The 21,757-nt window shown below is 31.6% G+C and overlaps 3 protein-coding genes across 3 annotated transcripts in view; all 3 read right to left on the bottom strand.

The window, feature by feature from the left end:
* The window catches only part of LOC127721855 (protein PML-like), a 243,072-nt gene that overhangs the window by 12,200 nt on the left and 209,115 nt on the right, over positions 1-21,757 (bottom strand). The gene's annotated exons all lie outside the window — the stretch shown is intronic.
* LOC127721908 (uncharacterized) overlaps positions 1-21,757 on the bottom strand; it is a 218,470-nt gene that overhangs the window by 12,365 nt on the left and 184,348 nt on the right. The gene's annotated exons all lie outside the window — the stretch shown is intronic.
* Positions 18,168-21,757, bottom strand: part of LOC127723833 (uncharacterized) — a 44,917-nt gene continuing 41,327 nt past the window's right edge. The window contains exon 14 of the mRNA XM_052230589.1: positions 18,168-19,818. The gene's annotated coding sequence lies outside the window, so the exon portion shown is untranslated. The remainder of the gene's footprint in view (positions 19,819-21,757) is intronic.

Raw genomic sequence — 21,757 nt, 5'->3', positions numbered from 1 at the left:
ATGACCATTCTTATGTTCCTTTTGTCTTATCCACAATGCTGTTTTCTTTTCAAATATCATAACTGACATCGAATACCACTTAAACTCTAATTAATATTCGTATGAGAGAAAACACGACGCGTCCCTTCAATACGATAGGAGATGCTTATTGTTATCACCCGTGAGCTTCTGGTTTGTATTCATTAATTCATTAGGTTGCTGTGAAAAGTTTGGTGAACAAAAGTAGTTTTTTTCTCTGTGGCCCAACAACCACCAAACCTTGAACCAATACCAGAATTTAACGAAAAAATTAGATGTACAAGCAAACCAAAACCAACGAATAACACATGGTTCAATATACCCTCATGTCCCATTTTCACCATTGCTCATAATTTTATTTAGAAATTCACTCTTCCTTATACTGTGGATTTATAATTTTTCGTGGGTACCAATTTTCGTTGATTTTATGGGTAAAGTTAAACTACAAATTTTATTGCTCAACGAAGTTTCAATTTTATATAGGCTTGAGAGCAGACTTTGGCTAATCCAATAAATCAAATATCCACGAAAAATTTATTTTTCTTCAATCTATGAAAATTGGTAAATATAAATTTAAGGATCCACAGTATTAAAGAAATAATTGATTCCAAAATGTGTTTACACATAATTCTTATGTGATAAAATAGCTTCTATAAAACGATTTCAGTCATAGATGAAAAATTAGACAAATTATTTTGGTATTTAAAAGTATTGCCATTCACCCAAATCGTTTCAATTTATTCTGCAATGTGTATATGATAAGAGGGAAATGTGTTTCTGTTATCTGGTTCAGATGTTACAGTTTGTAGGGTAAGTAAGATGTACTTTGGTAATATACTTCCATCTTATATATGACACTTTTTGTATTAACAGTTTTTTATAAGAATTGTTCTGTAAAATTTAGAAAAAAGATATGCAAATGAACGAGTTTCATAAACAGTTGTAATGTGTTTTTAGAAGTGTGCATAGGTCTAAATAAAAGACGTTCACTGGAAATCATTGAAACGTTCTATATTTACATCTATTATATTTTTAGATGTGTCTATAGTTAGATAAAAATATTGGTCGGCTCAAAGTCTTCTCTTTTCTCTTTATTCTTTTTGCTGCATTCCTAAACAAACATGATTATTATTGATTTGGACATTGTCTCACAATTTTAATCTGCGTTTAATTATCATAATTCTAAACAAGTAACACAATTACAAAATTCTACTACATTTACAAAATAACAATACACAATAAATGATCTGGTTGCTACAACGAAAGAACGATCAATAAACGTCCTCAAGAGAGAGTCGTACAGTACAGGCCATTAAGCATGTAACGATTTTAGAAGTGGTTTGTATTCATCATAACCGTTAAGGGGAAAAAAAACTGGGATATCGTCATGAACTGTCACGAACTTGTTCGTTCTATATATTTGTTCATGATATTTAGTTTAACATTTATTTACAGAGTAAATTTTGTACGAATACGAATTTTTACATACAGCTATTTAGGAAAATAGTCGGCGATATGTTCAAATCAAAAGTGACCAAAACCGCTATACCAACCACAAGATTTAAACCAGTTATTAATCATTCTAAATATTTAATGCTGGCTATACTTTTTGTCCTTTTTAAATTGGTTCAATCAGATCCTCAAGCTTTTTAATATTAGGTATTTTGGCCTCGCGTATTACTGAAGAGACATTTATTGTCGCAATGCGCATCTGATACAGTAAAGCACTGTTAAAGTTATTATATAGAAGTCTTTACACATATTTCAAGCTCTAACTAATTCGTCTTCAATTCAATTTACTCTCTTAAAAAACAGACCTGTCCAGATCTTGGCTCATACTTCTATCTCATTTGGTCTCTGGTGGAGTGTTGTCTCATTACCCATTATACTTCTTCTTATTTTTATATGTGAATAGCCCTTTAAGAAGAGACCTAGGTAGTTCTGTAAAATGTCTTCATTAATGTCGATTTTTTTTTTGAATTTTTTAATAAGATCCCGGTGAGTAATTTATTAATTTTAAAACATACTTATTATATAGCCTTTTATAGCCGACTATTAGATATGGATTTTTCTCAATGTTGAAAGCCGTACAATGGCCTATAATTGCTTACTACAACTTTATTTTAACTCTGGTGGATAGTTGTCTCATTTGCTGTAATACCAAAATATTTTATATATGATGATGAGGACGACGACAGACAAATACAATGTCAGCTTTTATCGAATGTTTATCCTGGTACATTATCCTGGTGAGTTATTGATTATTTTAAAACTTAGATGATGAAGATGAAAGACACATACAACTGTCATGTCTTACCGAATACTGATTACCTGTTACCAATAATAACCAAGGCATTATAAGTTTTTATACTATATCCAGTATTTCGGTCGTCTGTTGTGCCGATAAAAATAATTTCCTCACTACTAGAATTTGCCTTAACTTCTGGTTATCCTCCGTTCTGTACCAAAACATTCTTTCAAGTAAACGCCATCATTTCCGATATTCATCATTTTAAAAGAATATCTTTAAGGCACCTCAGAAATTGTTTTTCTTTAAATTATTGTAATGTACGAACTTTCCAAAGGGTTTAACATTTATTTCTTACCATACGATAAATATGGATAATCGGGAGACATCATTAGTAAACAATTGTGACCATATCATTATTATAGATAAATGCGATACATTTTTCATTCTCTTTCAATTATAGAAATGTTATTTTGAATATCAATATCCAACATCCTTAACTTTTAAATGACCGGATTTGTTTTGTTTTTTTACCTTCTGATGTGTACCTTTGTATTCTCCGACTTGATACTTACGTAGGTGGTATTTGGCATATATATTCTTCAGAACTGATGATTCTTTGACAAATGTATCATTACGAAATAATTACATTACATGTATGTTTCACGAGAATCCGTTTGTTTGATTGGCTAACAACAATCGCGCGACTCAAAAATTAACCTTCATATCAAAATGAAATGCTACATTCGTGATGACACATGCTTCCACAAAAAAGTGTACAGGTAAATAAAAGAAAAACTTGTTAAAACTTTTGTCATGGTCTTATTAGCATAAAAATGTAATTATAAGAAATGAATGCTTCTTTTTGTAATTTTTATTGGGGATGTAAAAGTGATGATCGTGAACACATTTTTAGAAATGAAGCGCGGAAGCGCTTCTTACAAAATGTGCCTCAGTCAACACTTTTACACCCCAATAAAATCACATAAAGAAGCTTTCATTTCTTAAATCAAAACACTAAAAGCATTAAAAATGACGGTTATCCTTACTTTTAATCCCTACCATTGAAATGGTTTATATGAAAGGATTAGGGAAACGCTATATCGTATTTAAAATAATTCGACACCTTATAAGACCAACTTCATATAAAATCGCATATGAAATCACAAAACAAAAATTACGTAAGCATACATCATATAAAAATGTGTTGTTATCGGCTGAATATTAAATTGAAAATAAGCATGCAATTTGCCTTCATACTCTATTGGTGTTATGAATCAGTTGGGGAATCAACTACATACCAAGATGTTTCAGAATACACAAATTAATGTCTATCTGTTCGTGCAAAATTATTTGACTTCTATTCATAAGTATTCCTCGTTCTGAACTGAATGGCAAACTGAAAAAAATATTTCAACTATGTGACATTATCAAGAATTGGCAAAATACATTAAAACTTCTAGCTTTATTGAGAAAGTTCGCCTAAACTTTTTAAAACGTATGTTGAAAAAGATACCCTTTGTATATTGATATTGTAGAATTGGTGTAAATTATCAAACACAGACAATTGTATTTTACATTCTTGCTACCAAGAAATGTTCGAAAGATCATTTTTAAAACCTCGTGACAAACAAAATTACTGTGCATATGAAATAAGAAAAATAGTATTTCGTTATGGTTGTCAAGATGTATGGTTACACTAAAATATTATGAATATTGATTTGTTTTTGCAAGAAATTATTAATAGAATAAATGGTAGTTTTGTGAGTGAAATGATTAATGCTTTTTTTCATTGAGTCACCAAAGTTTCAAATTTATAGGTATATACACGATCCGAATACTTAATATTTTTAACTACGAAAGCCTGTTAACTCTGTGTATAAGCCATATATATTTATATTTGTAGATATAGATTGTCTGCACACTGCCTTAACTTTGAAACCGGTAGATATTATAATATTGAAGGAGAAAACATATTTTGTAATATGTGTGATAAATATCTGATTGAAGATGAATACCATTATATTTAAGTAATTAAAAAAAATTTTAATATAAGAAAAAGATATATAAAATCATTTTATTGGGAAAAAACTATCTTGTTATAAATTTATACAATTATTGTCTGTTCATGACATGAAAGAGCTGAACATTCTAGGTAAATAGATTTATTTAGCTGATAAGATTCGTTATTCGGAATATAATGCTCATATTGCATTATTTATATTATTTTTTGTCATTCTCCGCCAATGATTCAATGATTCAAAGTTGTTTGTAATTGTAAAACACATTATGTCATTAATCACTGATGCTATTATATTTGTTTAAAGTCATATGAAACTTCAAATTAAAAAAAAAAGGTTGAATATGTTTAATATATTTGAATCGTTTTACTCTATAACAAGTGTACGTAAACTTTCTTGTAAAAGGAAATCCTTTATATTATCAAAATCCTAATAAATGTATTGCTATTGAATTATTGTCTTCCCGTACACTAGTTCGCCGATATTTTCCCGTATGCAATGACAATAACTACGATATCCCTCGTTAGAACTTCGACCACCGCACAGCGCAAGTGTGAGGGGGGAAAACCACCGTGATGACAGAATGTAAACATACGTGCACTGGAAGGTGAATAGTAACAACTGATTCTTAAAGAACAAATTTTATACAACAAATCTTTTAATAACTGCTAAGGAAACAGAAGGGAACGCATAGAAAATATAAAAAGCTGTATCAATTCAAGTATTTGCCACGTGCTCCACATGCTCTGTATTGATTGTTTATCAATTTCGCGATCCGGTTAACTTCGGCAACATCCACGAAAGTTAATTAGCTTGCAATCAACAATCACTGGATGACAAATTATTTGTCGATAATACATATAAAAAAAACGTACATAGTAAATGTTACATGACTTAGTTTAGTGTATATGCATGCATTGGTTTAATAATTTCGATCATATTAAAATGACAATAAACTCGATTCATATGACTTTAGTAAATTATGTAAGCTGTATTGCTTTTGGACAAAAGACTATAACCTATTACGGGGCCTCGGTGGCCGAGTGGTCTAAGTAGTCCAACTACTGTATCACTAGCCAGTCAACACTGAGGTTGTGAGTTCGAATCCCGCACGGGTAGGTGCACTCGACTCCAATCTTAATTGACTAGAATTGTCAGTTTTCCTACCGAAGGTCGGTGGTTCTCTCCGGGCACTCCGGCTTCCTCCGCCAATAAAAACTGACCGCCACGAAATAGCACAATAGTGTTGAAAGTGGCGTTAAAACACCAATCAATCAATATTACCTATTACCTTAGAAAGAGAAACTTCAGACATTTTAATTAACAATCAGAAAAAAACTTTCGCTGTCAATTTCACTGCAAATTACACAAATATATTCCAGTTAGATATAAACCCAACAATTGGGTCCTGGCAAAACATATGTAAATTAGGAACTGACGTTTATTTTCTAGCTAGACCAATCTAAACGCTGAAAAAAACCTTCAAAATGCAACTTTACATTATGTTTTAGTTAATGTGTGAAGGAATCTATTATCTTTGTCATGTTTATAGAACAGTGAGATACCCAGTTCTATTCTTCGAAATATTTCGCTCACGCTGCATGTGAAATGACAAATAAAGGCAACAGTAGTATACCGGTGTTCAAACATTATCTTTAAGTTATCTAAAAGAGAGGTGAAAGATAATGTACCTAAGGGATATTCAAAGTAATAGTCCGAACAAACTGACAATTCCATGGCAAAGAAAAACGACCAACACCAGTGTACAAAACAGAACATAGAAAACTTAAGACTGAGCAAAACAAACCCCACCAAAAATCGTGGTTGAATTCAGGTGATCTGGAAAAAGCTCACACTGAGGTTATCCACATATCGTCTCAAAGGAACGCGGTTTAGTATTTTTTTTTTGCAGGCGACACGCTCACTATGAGGAGGTGAATGAAAACAACACTGTATTACAGTGTTAAGATACAGTGTTAAGATACACTATTTTACAAAATCGATGAAACATGTTAAGTTTATAGGTAAAACAATTAAATATACGACGTTTTAATAACATTCGTCTACACCTATTTCGCTATAATACACAAACAAACAATGAACAATTGAATGTCTTTCCGCCCATCTCATATTTGTTTGTTGAAAACGAATAATGAACACATGCATATTACTTCCCGGGTTTAAAATATCACATGATACCAACATGATGTCCCAAACTTTTTACATAATTCTTTTTTTACAAGTCCACAAAACACTACATTGAAAACTAAGGCCTGAGCATCACGATCTCCTCTTGAGGATACGATAATTGTGTCCGTACCATTGAAATAAATTAAATGCAGTAACATGTTGCAACTCGCAACTTAGAAAACAACACTTTTTTGTCGATATACTTCCAGTCTGAGGAGTAGCGGTTACAGGCTAACAAAATATAATAAGACCTTGATCTTTGACCTTGACCTCAATTTATTTTAAGTTGACCTAACATCAAGGTATAGAAACACTAATTCGGGTCAAGTCAAAAAGAATATTAAAAAAAGGGGTACATATTTTAAACAAAATAGTTCCTACGCATAGCCGTAACTTTGTCAAAAAGTAAAACATTTTGGTAATTATGGTATCAAAAAGTAAAATCACAAAAATACCGAACTCCGAGGAAAATTCAAAACGGAAAGTCCCTAATTAAATGGCAAAATCAAAAACTCAACACATCAAACGAATGGATAACAACTGTCATATTCCTGACTTGGTACAGGCATTTTCTAATGTAGAAAATGGTGGATTAAACCTGGTTTTAAAGCTAGCTAAACCTCTCACTTGTATGACAGTCGCATTAAATTCCATTATATTGACAATGATGTGTGAACAAAACAAACAGACATAATACGTAAAATGTCAAAATAGGGGTACAACAGTCAACATTGTGTTATATTCTTAATCACTATGAAAACAAACAAATATGTAACAAATAAACACAAAAGGCATATAAACAAAGCACATAAGCAAAAATGAAGACAAGAATACAAAAATTTACCATAGCACAATAACACAATGACGGGATGTAAAAGTACAGAGCCACGTCAAATGAATAACACAAAAAATAGACTAAACAGTAACAGTAAAATTCAAAAGGACAAATAAAAGAATACTATAACACGTTATTAAGATGATAAACAAACGTCAGTACCCAGAATCTATACTTCAAGACCATCGTGTATTATTTGTGAAGTTGATACGGAATATTTATCAACAAGGTCTTGAGATCACTGTTATGAAAGTTTCTCTGGAATAATAAAATAAATATATGCAATTATGATGGGGGCATATTTGCCCTGTTGTCAGATCAGAAGAATATGTACCTGTTTTTATACTACCAAACTTCAGAAAAGCAGTGTGCTCTGATATGCAATTAAAGATATGTTAAATATTTCAGCACAAGTCATGATAATGTATAGTTTTGCTATGAAATGACTGCCACCTTATTTGAACTTAAGACAAAATAGCTATAAATGCTTAAAATGTCATAGTTTAACAGAAAAAAAAACCAATGGGGCTATGAATTGGTCGTTTTTTCCCCAAGACATAAGGTCTCTGTCATTTATAATTAAGCAGTTACGCGTATATTTCACCTTTGCAAAAACAGAAAGGCCCAATGAAATCAACTTGAACTCGGCCCATTGTTTTATGTATGCAAAAATGGCCAACCTGTTAATCATCATGTAACATTTTCACGATATAATTCTTACATATTTTTGGGGCTATAAATTGTAGGTTACTTTCTTTAGTAGAAGCGTTTATCAACTTTCGGTACAACGCATTGTTTATTCAAACTATACGATCCCATTGAGAGGAGTATTTTTTCAAATTTTATATCTAGCATGGCCATATCACTCCATTCAGAATTTTTATTTTTACGAGACTTGAGGCAGCATAAAGCATATAATACAGTGTCACTCTTTTGAACATCAAACATTTCTTGGTCAGTTTTTATATTTATACAACCAAAATGAATCACTTTGGTTTGTACTCAGTGACTCTTGGAGTACATGTTTCCTCTTTTTTTTTTTAACAATTTAACAAAACTTTATTGCTGTTTTACATTTGACCCAGATGACAGCGTTATAAAAATAAGGAGATGTGGTTATGATTGCCAATGAGACAACTATCCACCACATTTCAAATGAAGTGGATATAAACAATTATAGGCAACCGTACGACCTTCAACAATGAGAAAACCCTATACCGTGTAGTCGGCTATAAAAGGCCCCGACATGAAAAATATGAAACAATTATATTGAGAAAACAAAGAGCCTATTTTTTAACAAAACAATTCACGAAAAACAAATATGAAAGACATGAAGCAACGACAACCACTGAACTACAAACCCCTGACTTGGGACAGGCACATATATAATGTGGCGGGGTTTAACATGTTAGAAGGCGCCTTAACCTGGGACAGTGGTATAACAGTACAACATAAGAACTAACTATAAAAATCAGTTGAAAAGGGCTCAACTCATCAGATCGATACAAAGCAGAAAACATATAACAAAAACACAGACCGAACGTGGCAGGGTATTTATACGTTTCTAAAAACAAGAAAAGGCACAAAGTACAGATCTTAGAGTACTGGCAGTTATTGTCAGCTAGTTCAAAGCCAATAACAACTAATAAAAAAATTCATCTATCTAAGACTAAAATATCAATCAGCATGCATCCAACATCCAATGGATTTTGTGTAAGGACTTCATTAACAGTCAGAGAAAAAAACATGACGTTGCGCAATGCCAAAAATATAGGGATCTACAGATTATAGTACTGTGAATGTACATGTGTTTAAAAATAATATTTAGTATGGTTTTAATTTTATGATAAAATCAACATTTATACCAATAAAAACAATATTCAAAGATCGAATTACAGTGTTCAATTTGTAAACTTTAAGAATAAGTTTATTGAAAGGATCGATAAGTGTACCTGCGGATCGTATCTAAATTTTCGGGCTCGGCAAACAACATCACTGTAAAAATTAGGGTGCGCTAATCCGTTTGAAATAGGTACAGCCAAACTTGAAAACCAAATCTTTGTATCTGTGGAAGAACGTAGTAAAGATTTAAAGTAATTTGTGGTAACAAAATCCTTGACTTAATTGTTTACCAGTAATACTTTAATTCAAAACGTCAGACACGGGCATAGCGAATAAACTGTGATATATAAACACCGTAAGATGGTGCCACAGGATCATCACCGTTCAAAAAAGTAAAATTAACAATAGGAAATGGAAAATTGTTCCTTTGTCGTATTATTTTATGTAGAGTTTCTCGTGTTAAACTGATATTTTCGGCCATTAGTTTTTTCAATTGAATTGTTTCATATTTTTCATGTTGGTGCGTTTTTTATCCGTCTATCATTATGACGTTTTCTCATTGTTGAAGGCCGTACGGTTTCCTATAATTGCTTACATCTACTTTATTTGAATTTTGGTGGATAGTTGTCTCATTGGCAATCATACCACATCTCCTTATCATTATATATCTAAATCTAGGAAAGGACAGTTATTGCTGTTGATATATGATTTATTTAATGTAAGTTGCTTTGTATAATTTTCGGCAGTATATTTAGAGGATTCTTGATTATTTAACGACAAATTGACAAATTTATCAATTAAATGGAATTTAGACGGGCCTTTACTGCGTTTGGCCATAAACTATGATTCATAACAGTACAGGAACAAGTCTTCTATTAAAGGGACACAGTTGGTGCCCATAGGAATACTACCAACCTGTCGATAAACTTTATTGCCGAAACGTATATTTATGTTATCAAGGAGAAAATTTACAGTTTGAATCATCTCATCACACCTCCAGTAAGTATGTATAGCGTATTTATCTTTTTTATTGGAGAAAAGGGCTTTGTATGAGTTGCAGCAAATAAATTTGCAATAAGTTTTTCCAAACTACCAATTAATCAAAAAGGAGAAATTTTATTTGATAAGATTGTGTGCAGTATAAAGAGTTGAAAAGTCAAAACAGTCAACCGAATCAAAGGGACCATCAAAAGCAAGTAATCCATCTACAAACTAAAAAAAATAGTTCTCTATCATGGGTTAAAGTACTCTGCAAAACAACGTATTATGAGATGATATTGTTCATTAAAAATTATGACATGAGACATAAGTATCCTATACTGAAACGTTATACACAGGAAGGAATAGGGCACACCAGTAAGATGTTCATCTTAAAATTCTTAGCATTGTTCTTTGTGGCTGTAACAGATATGTTTATGATCAGCAAAATCGAAAATGACAATGGCACTTGACATATTTATTCTTGGTAGTAAATTACGAATAAAAAATAAATTACTAAAAAATCGTGACTACTCTTTTAATCTAATGCTGCTAAAAATACTGTTAGATTTTGTCTTGGCTATAGTGCCGTTCAACTTGAACAGTTTATAACTGAAATGGAATACGAATGTATTTTCGTATGAGAGACAACACGACGCGTCCTTTCAATAGGATTGGAGCTGTTAACCTATATCTATGAGCTTTGAGTTTGTATTACTCAATTCATTAGGTTCCTGTGTAAAGTTTGGTGAACAATAGTATATTTTCCTCGGTTGCCGAACAACAGACCACACGATCAACCAACATCTGATTTTAACGGGAAAAAAATAGATGTACAAGCAAAACCAAAGTAATGAATAACACATAGTCCCATATACCCTCATCTACCATGTTTAACATTGTTCATAATCTTATTTAGAAATTCACTCTGCTTTCCTCAAACTGTGGATTCATTACTATTCGTGGGATACAATTTTTCGTTGAATTCGTGGGTAAAGGTAAACCACAAATTTAAAAGTTCAACGAAGTTTTAATTTTCTACAGGCTTTTGTCAAAACCACGAAATAAATTATCTACGAAAATACAGTTTTTCCTAAATTCACGAATTTTGGTTTCCACGCAAATAAGTGAATCTGCAGTATTAAAGAAATGATGTATCCAAAGATGTAATAACAATACTTCCATTATGATAACATAAATACAAACCACTTGTTCTGTAACATGCACGCTTTATGTTATAGATAAACACTTAAACAGTCTACATTTTTGTTTAGAAAAATATTGCCATTCCCCTTAATCGTTACAGCAGTTTGTATACGAACAGAGTGTGTGTGTTGTTTTTTTTTACCTTGTTCAGATGTTTTTGTTGTTTGTAAGATGCATTTTGATATTAAACTTGCATATTATATGATACTTTTTTCCCATTTTTTTTCGTAGAATTGTTCTGTAAAAATAAAAAAAAAAAAAAACAGTTGGCAAATACATGATTTTCTTAAATCTTGTATTGTGTCTAAAAGATTGAATTGGTCTCAGTAAAACATATTTTCTGAATATCACTTCTCTATTTATAATAGTTACATATTATATGTGTCTATAAATAGATACAGACATTAATCGGCTAAATGTCTTCTCTTAACTCTTATTTCTTTTATTGCATTGCTAAACAAGTATGATTTTATTCAATAATGATGGCAAATGTATATAATAACTAATAAAACAAATCTATTTTTCATAATATCTGCATTTCTGTAGATTTTGAACTAGCCATTACGCTCAATATAGAACGCACATCATGCATCTGCATAATACTTCAGCGCAGACAATCACACTTCAGCGTGACCACTGCAGTTCAGCGTCCCCATCGCACCTCAGAGTCCTAGATATATACATATGTTATTTAAACTTTGAATCTGAAGTACAAATCCACGTGAAATCAATAATAATCTATAAAGATGTAGATCTTAAAGACGAAACTAGTCATCAAAGAATAACAATCCTACATGTATACTAGTATCATTGGATACTAAATTGTGGTTACAAGTACAGGATTTTATCAATAATAAGCCTGGTATCTTTGATGAATTGATGCTTCTGCTGGTGGATGTTATTGATATGGTAATATTAATTTAATAAATGTTTAGAAAACTTTGATTTGTTCGAAATATAATGTACTAAGGATTTTCTACCCCAGGGATAGATTACATTAGCTGTATTTAGTAAAACCTTTCGAAATGTGTTGTCATAAATGCTCTTCAACGTCTTACTTTATTTAGTCATTTCACTTTTTTTAGTAGAGCGTCACTGATGAGTCTTTTGTAAACCAAACGCATCCGGGTTACAAAATTATAAGCCTGGTATCTTTGATGATTTTTTTAAATTCATATTTACAATACAAATAAAGTCAATTTTTGTTTCAAATTATAAAATTTGCGATTTTTTATAATATAAATATGTGCAAGAAATACTTGAACAATGTGTTCGAATAGTTTTGATTCATCAGTTGGCGAAGCAGATAATTCTATCATAAATCTTGGGTTGTTTGATATATGACGGAATCGAATTCTGCATCATTTTTTGTAGCCAATAACAGATCAGCATTTGTATGAATTGAACACCCTACTATCAACAATGTACTCGATGTGATTATGTCAGTTAAAGTGAAATCACTAGTGGTTGGTCAATTATATTTGGTATTCAGTTGAATTATCAATTGTACATCTCATTTCCATGGAGATTATTTTGCCCAGCATCCTAAGTTATGATCGATTAACCCTTAGAATTTCTCTCTACTATAGTTTCTACCAAACCGAAAATTAAGAAAAATCGTTAAATGGTAATAGATTTTATATGAACTCGAATGATGATTTCGAACATGTTGACATTATTTTTATATCGATCTTGTTGCTGTTTAAACTTTGAAGAGTGAAAAATATCAATAAAGGATACACATTGATTTGACACTCCTTTAAAGAGTCAATTGATTCTGTTTACAGCGAAGTTATTGTGTTTCAATAACTTATTTTTTTTTAATGATATTTAAAGAAACTTTCAACGTCACAAATGATCAACAAGAAAGATTAACTAATAAGTCAAACGACCAAAATCACCAGTCGACTCCTGATAGAGGTGCTTTGATATGTTGATTTATTACAAATTTAGTGTTTATTTCTTGAAATCTGTAATAATATCCGAACATTTTATTAGCAACACATATCTAAAATGAGTCAAAATGAGTTATATCAGCAATTGAATCATTATTGCAACTCACTTACCAACTGTGTTTTTTGCTATAACGAAAGCGACTATGATAAGCCAAACAGGTTCTACTAAGAAGTCAAAATTATCCATAAACTCAATTTTGACCAATAATGTGTATTTTTCATTTGAAACTATAATTATAGATCGACTGAAACGCTGAAAAGCAAAACTGATCATCCACACTTGATCAACAAAGAAGTCAATATGACAAAAAGTATCCATTGACCCCTTGGAGTAGTTGCTGCCCCTAAATCATAGTTTAACCCCTTTCTTTTCCCCTTTTGTATTTGCTTATTTCGAGAGCCTTCAAATATGTAATGGATAGAAAGATTCTCTTTCCAGCAAAATGATTAGCTCCATTGTACCAGTTTAAAGTAAAAATATCATAAGAGAGCCTCTTATTTCTAACCTCTTAAATTAAAGATTAAGAGCTTGACGCATTGGCGAATGTACTGTCAATACCCTGTTGTAGAAGACCGTCCATCGACCTCTTGACGTCATTTGAAATCTTATGTTGTCTGCTGTCTTACTGGTGTATACCTACATTTCTATTATCTGGTAGCTTAATACGTATACAGAGGAACTAGATATTTGCCATAAATTAGTGCCAATTTTGTACCAAAAAAATAATTGGATCTTTTTATGTCTTTGTCTTCAAAAGACTAACATTATCGAACGAGAATACTGAAAGTATATATAAAACGTTTAATGTAAATTGACATATGGATGACTCAGTGGATAGAAGTCCTTGCTAAAGAATCATTCGCTCATATTCTTTAAAACGTTCACTGGGACAAGATTTTAGTGTCGCTTGAGGTCAATTGAACATAGAAGTAGTAAATTACAAGTCGATTATCATCAGATAAAAAAATCTAGGTTAATATTTCTTACAAAAGACGTTCATAGATTTGTTCAATTTCACACACCAATATGCTTATTTTTCTAAATATTTACATTAGAAGTTCTGTGTATTACAATCGGGAATTTTCAAATGAATAGAGAAAATATCGAACAAATACGAGTAAAAAGGAGGGTATTTACTTGTTATTATACGTTTTTTGTAATTTTAATTTCAAACTATCATAGCTTAGCTTTGATTTTGTACTGTCAAGAGTATTTTGTGCATTAATATAAACTTAGAATGTGAGATCTATGGTAAGATTTAACACAAAATTGATAACGAAGCTATTCAAATAAACTTCCTTCCAGCAGAACGCACTTTCTGGGCAGTTTTGAAGGGTTTAACCTTAAATTGAAACTTCAGGACAATTTTAGGTGGAAACTATTTTTAAGGTGCGCATGCGTATCCTTATTAAGGGATTTGTAAAGTTTTAAATCTACACTGGCCTCTAAAGGAATACGAATCAATTAAACTTTTTAAAGTTTAAGCGACAATTTTTAACCAGCAAATATGACTACCTTAGCTAGCTACCCTGCATTCAAATTAATATGCCTTGTATATGTCTGTGTTCAAGTAAGTGGTTATCTGGTAAATTAAATGTACCGATGTTTATTTTGTGTTTTACTTTTACGTCATATGGCCTAAATATGATAACGGGGAGATTTATGCATTTTAACTCTATCACATTTTGTGCCTGTTAACAGTGCTAAACGGCCAAATGCGCATTTCGTCAATTAATGTCTCTTAAGTGATGTTTGACGCCCGTATATTTGGAAATCCAAAACCTAATACAAAGTTAAAGATCTGTCTGACCAAAAAGGACATAAAATATAGCCACATTCGGCTTTAACAAATCATGCTTTCTGGAAATTATCACAACAGTTAGATCCTGTATGCCTTTGATTTGTTAGTTTGTCGTTTTACCTGCGTCGCCGAAGGCGAAAGCAGGGCTAGTGACCGCTCGACTCTGTCAGTCCGTGTCAGTCTGTCCTTCTGTCCGAAAGAAAGAAAGAAAGATATTTGGTCTGAAGCTTCATAATGTTGAGTTGTACTGAGTGAGCAATTTTTACATCTGCCGTGCTGTCAGCTGTTGGAGTTAGATTATTGTATAAAATCTGTAACACCGTCCATCAAAGCTACAACTCTATCAACATCCTTTGACAAATTCCTGTACTGGTAAAACATGAACATCTTACATTATTTCTCACTGACAAAGGTTTTCACTGTAAATAATTGCAATATAATAATTTGGAAGAACCACTGCACAAAGTACTTTGATCACCCATTATAACTGTTGAGTGCCATTTAAAAATAACTACATTAATATATCTTGTGAGAGTCCATTTTTGAATGCGGATTGGAACTCTTGTTTCCTTGTGAGCAGCAACCCTTTTCCAACAATGAAATCGTGATAGGAAATACTAGCCCTGGAAAATCGTTGACCAAATGAGCAGTTAACAACTATAGGTCACCGTACGGCCTTCAACAATGAGCAAAACCCATACCGTATAGTCAGCTGTAATAGGCCACGAAATGACAAATGTAAAACAATTCAAACGAATAAACTAACAGCCTCATTGATGTACTAAACAATGAACGAAAAACAAATATGATATACAGCAACAAACGACAACCACTAAATTACAGGCTCCTGACTTGGGACAGGCACATACATAATGTGGTGGGGTTCAAAATGTTTGTGGGCGCCCAACCCTCCCCTAACCTGGGACAGCGGTTTAACAGCACAACATATCAATAAACTATAAAAATCACTTGAAAGGGCTAAGCTCATCAGATCGATACAAAGCCGAAAAACAAGCAACAAAAACACAGACCGAACGTGGAAGGGTATTTATACATCCCACAAGAAAAAAGACACTAAGAACAGATCGGAGATACTCGCATTTACTGACAGCTATTTCAAAGCCCATAACAAATTAAAAAAAACATGTATCCAAGACTAAAATATTAATCAGTACACATCCAATGGATTCGTGTAACGACGTCATTAACAGTCAAGGAAAAAACATGACATTGTGCAATGCCAACATAGGTATCGACACATTGTAACACCTTGAATATATGTATGTATATGACAATGATATTAGTTTGGTTTTAATCTACTGATAACAAAATCAAAATTTATACCAATAAAAACTATATTTAAAGATCTAATTACAGTGTTGAATTGGTAACCTTTTAGAATAAGTTAAGTTAAACTAGTCTGCCATCCACACACACTTGTATCCCCTACAATGCAGTTGACCGTATATTGAAGAGTCTGAAGGGCTACTCGGAAAACGTATCAATTAATTATTCTATACCTATATACAATTAAGGAAATGTGGTATGTCTTTAATGCGACAACTATCAACTAGAGACCATATGACTTGAATGTAACCAGCTATATTTATCGGTCAGCCTCTCAAACAATCAACGGAAACAAATCATTCCCCTAAACATGGATAGCTGTATAACAACACAACATAACAACAAACTGTAAAAACTGTAACCAGTCTGAAAGGCCTCGGCTAATACGTTCGGCACGAAATACACAAAACAATTAGCAAGACGAGAAAAAAAACCACAAAGTGTCATTTAAGAGTGTTCGCATGTATTGAAAACTAGTTTAAAATCAATTTAAACCAAAAAATAAATCATGTTTTCCAAGGCTAAACTGTTAATCAGTACAGCTTTAAAGGATTAAGTGTACTGATTAACAAATAGTTTAAGAAAACCAAGACATTTTGCAATACCTATATATATAGTGATCAATACGTAGTGCCGTAACTGATAAAAAAAAACAATATAGCAATACATACGGTACTTTTTCACTTTATTGGTCTTTTGGAAAATGTTGTTTGTGCTGTATTTAGACCCCTCTACCAAGAAATTTGTTTTGCATGCACATGTATAAAAATTGCGGTTTTTATCCAACGCAATCATAGGTTTGAACGTTGTTTTCAATTTAGACTTGTTTATATTTTTTCGTTTGGGCTTGTATTATATTTGCCTTCGGGTTTATATGATCCGTTCATCCTATTTCGACTCTTTCAAAATTCAAGAGTCTATCTTAAATTGAGATAAATTATATGGCTTTCCAAATACCGTTTCGATTTCTAACATCACTGAAGAGACATTAATTGTCAAAATCCGGATATGGTGTACAAATTTTTGCACCTCATGTTTGCGGTATACCATCTTTTCCGCAAGTTTTTTGTTTTTTTCTATTTGGTATTAGATTAAAATTAAGATCCATTTTGTTACATCTGTGATCCGTTTATTTGTCAATCGCCATGGCAGTCAGCAAGGTTTAAGAACATTCGTTGTTCGACCTGCTAGTCAAATGCGTTTTGTTAAAATATACTTTTTCACTTTTTGGTCTTTTGGAAAATGTTGCTTGTGCTGTATTTAGACCCCTATACCAAGAAATTTGTTTTGCATGCACACGTATAAAAATTGCGATTTTTATCCAACGCAATCATAGGTTTGAACGTTGTTTTCAATTTAGACTTGTATATATACATATATATAAAATAATGTAAGAACCGATACAGTCAATATTCAAATATCCTACTTCGGTGTTAATTTGATAACGGATCGTACTTAAATTTATGGGGTCTATATACAATATAACAGTAGAAATAAGGATGTCATATCCCGTTTGTAATATGTTTTTACATTTACTGACCGAACCAAATATTTGTATATTTTAACAAAATTCATAAAGGTTTTAAATGATTTGTAGTAATGGAATTCCTGACATACCAGTTATACTCGAATAAAGTTAATTGAAATCAAAATCTTCACTACAGATACAGGTATAACGAAGAAAACAAATTCTTCACATGTTTGAGCGAAAAAAAGAAATGCAAACTCGTTCCTTAATTTATTTCAAACTAAGATAAATAACTATTTAATAAATGGGAAAGTTTGCTAATGCATGGTATTCTAAGTAATGAGAGTACAATACATATGTGATTTTATGAATGATAAGATATGCAGAACGTACCAACTCTGTCGTGATTCATGTAGTCCTTGTCAATATTAGCTTAAAACATTGTAACATAAAAAAGGGAAACATATCTGCTCAGAGTAATTTATGAACATTAACATAACTGCGTCATTTAGAAAACAATTACAACAAACAAAATGGCAGTTTATGCAAAATGAACTTAAATAGACTATAGGTTACAAGAGCGCATCATTCGTTTACAATTAACCGGCAAGATTTCTAACCCAAGATGGTACTCAGAATAAAATCTTGTGCAGTTGACATTACTTTTAAAGTTTATCCATTTTGGATTAAAAAATGAAAGTAATATTTTACAAAGTGCAGAAAATATATTCCATTTTTGTACGTATGAGCCATAAAAAAAATTGCCTTGTCCATTGAACGAAAAAATAGACGTTCTTTTTCAACTGCATTTCAAGTCAACTTTGCCACATCCCCATATATATTTTTATTTTGGCTTTCATACAACGCTGACAGTTCTGGTAACAGGAACTGCTACCCATTTGTTCTAGTTTGTGCTGTCTTCAGGACATAAAAGATGGAACACCACGGGTACCCTTTGGAAAATGCAATCGAATAATTGCGCTCTTGTAACCAAGAACTTATTCTCAAAATTATGATATGGTAATAACCTGCACGAATTTGTTTTGTTCTTCAAAATTATGAACATACATGTGTATAAAACAAACGAGTATCATGTGTACAGTGTTGATTTTCTAGATTTCATGAGAGTATGCGACGTTTGCTACTCAACTTGTTATAAAATTTTCATGATACCATAACTTAAAATATCATGCATCATGATGAAAGAATTTGGAAAATATTGGAAATACGAAGGTGAAACTTTGCAAAATATAAATTTACAAATTCTCACGTATCAACTTTAGTAACAATAAAATATGTCTCTAACTGTCATATCTAAGACGTCAAAACGGCATCCTGAGAAAAAAAAATTATATGGAAATAATTGAATTATTTAATTCTTTTATGTATCAAAATATTTTTCAATTTCAAAACTTATGTAATTTCTAGCTTTCAAAGTAATCTATATGATGAAAATAAAATAATTTGATGAAAGCTTAGGCTATCGTTGTCATATTGGTGAGGGACACGTCACAGTTTTATAAAAAAAAAAGTTCTTACCTTTTTTTAAGTTTATTAAATTAATGCTTTTACTTTTTCTCGTACAATACTAATGCAGATTATCAACTAAGAAAATGTAAGTGAAATAATTTGGAATATATCCTTTCAAATATTTGAGAAAACAGTTTTTTGATCCGTTTCAAATAAATTGTTCAACCTGACAAAATTTAGTTAGTCAATACAAAATCAATTTTGGTATACATGTATATGTTAACATAGTTACTAGCAATACTATAACTGTGTCTTTGATGCTGTAAATTTCATTTTCTATATGTAAAACTGACGTCACAGCTTTAGGTATAAGAAGATGTTTTTTAACCTGCTTTACTTCTACTTGAAGAGATGAGTTCATATCGTCTTGCTTTCAACCTGGGTAAAGTTCAAATAGTTTAAATTCTACCTTTTTAATATCATATTAACACTTAATAAAGCAATAACCGTCAGATTAATTTAGGATATATATATGTTACAATAGATGTGTATAATTAGGGATGATGTAGAATCCCTAAAGATGATTATGTATAATCACTGGTAACTTTAGTGATTATATATAAATACTAAAATTTTCTGGAATTATGCATAATCACTAGATAAAATGTCAGGGATTATACATAATATTATAACTGAAATGAAGAGACAACGAATAAAAGTTAAATAATTCATTCTATAAAATCATATCTTAGACTAGACATATCTAAAGCATCAATATTAAAATGTAAAGCACAATACTCTGATATAAATCTTTTTTTTTTTACAAACTGCATTGTAAATTTGGATGACATGTAATATTGCAGAATAAACAATTAACCATTTTCATGCTCTACTTTTCGTTTTTTTTGCAACAACATCCACTTAAAAAAACGTGTCCTTCATATATTGAATCTGATTTAACAGCATTAAAAAATCAGGGATTCTACATAATCCTTAATTATAACAATTCACTTATGAAAATAAGAAGATGTGGTGACAACTCTCCACAAGAGACTAAATGACACAGAAATTAACAACTATAGGTCACCGTACGGCCTTCAACAATGAGTTGAACCCATACCTTATAGTCAGCTATAGGCCCCGAAATAACAAATGTAAAACAATTTAAATGAGAAAACTAACGGCCTGATTTATGTACAAAATAATGAACGAAAAACAAATATGTTATACAGCAACAAACAACAACCACTGAATTACAGGCTCCTGACTTGGGACAGGCATATGCAGAATGTGGCGGGGTTAAGCTAGTTTGATGGCGCCAACCCTCCCCTAACCTGGGACAGTGGTTTAAAAGTACAACATAATAGCAAACTATAAAAATCAGTTGAAAAGGGCGAAACTCAACAGACATCTAACAAAACACAGAGTGACGTGGCAGGGTACTTATACATCCCCACAACAAAAAGACACTACGTACAGATCTGAGAGTACTCGAAGTTACTGACAGCTAGTTCAAAGCCAATAACAACTAATAAAAAAAATCAAAAATCATGCATCTAAGACTAAAATATCAATCAGTACACATCCAACATCCAATGGATTTAGTGTAAAGACGTAATTCACAGTCCGAGAAAAAAACACGACCTTGTGCAATACCAAGATACAGGTTTCGACAGATTGTAGAGCATGAATGTGCATAAAAATAATGTGGTTTGATTTTAATTTACTGATAACAACATCAATATTAATACCAATAAAAACAATATTCAAAGATTTAATAATAGTGTTGAATTGGTAACCTTTTCATTGCTTTAAAAATAAGTTTATTTAAAGGGTCAATAAGTTAACCTGGATCGTATCTAAATTTCCAGGCTCGGTAAACAACATCTCCATAAAAAATAGGATGTGCTATCCCGTTTGAAATAAGTTTTTTACAGGTACATCCAAACTTCCAAACCAATCTTTATATCTTTGGAAGAATTTAGTAAAGGTTTTAAGAAATTTGTGGTAACGAAATCCCCGACTTAAGGGCATACGATACAGTTTTGATCCCACGGTGATTTTTTTACGACCATTGGCATACAAGCTATTTTTTATCTAACCAATGCAAATATGTAATAAAAAAATATACCTTCATGTGCTAAATTTAGAGATAGTTGGGGTCAAAATTTTGGAGATTTACTTAAAATTTCAGTTTCTCAGACATTTCTATCCTTTGAATAGACACACTTAACCTTACTATTTTAAAAGATAACTACATGCGGATTTTTGTAAAAAAAGCTTTGGAATATCTTCGTTACAAAAGTAGGATCTTAATTTGTGAAACAATTTTTTGTACATAATTCATTTTATTTAATATTCTTGATTTTAGAAAAAA

The sequence above is a fragment of the Mytilus californianus genome, unplaced genomic scaffold (assembly GCF_021869535.1).
Source record: "Mytilus californianus isolate M0D057914Y unplaced genomic scaffold, xbMytCali1.0.p SCAF_1, whole genome shotgun sequence".
Classification (NCBI taxonomy): Eukaryota; Metazoa; Mollusca; class Bivalvia; order Mytilida; family Mytilidae; genus Mytilus; species Mytilus californianus.
Note: the sequence above shows the minus strand (reverse complement) of the source record. Positions and strands in the feature narration are given on the sequence as shown.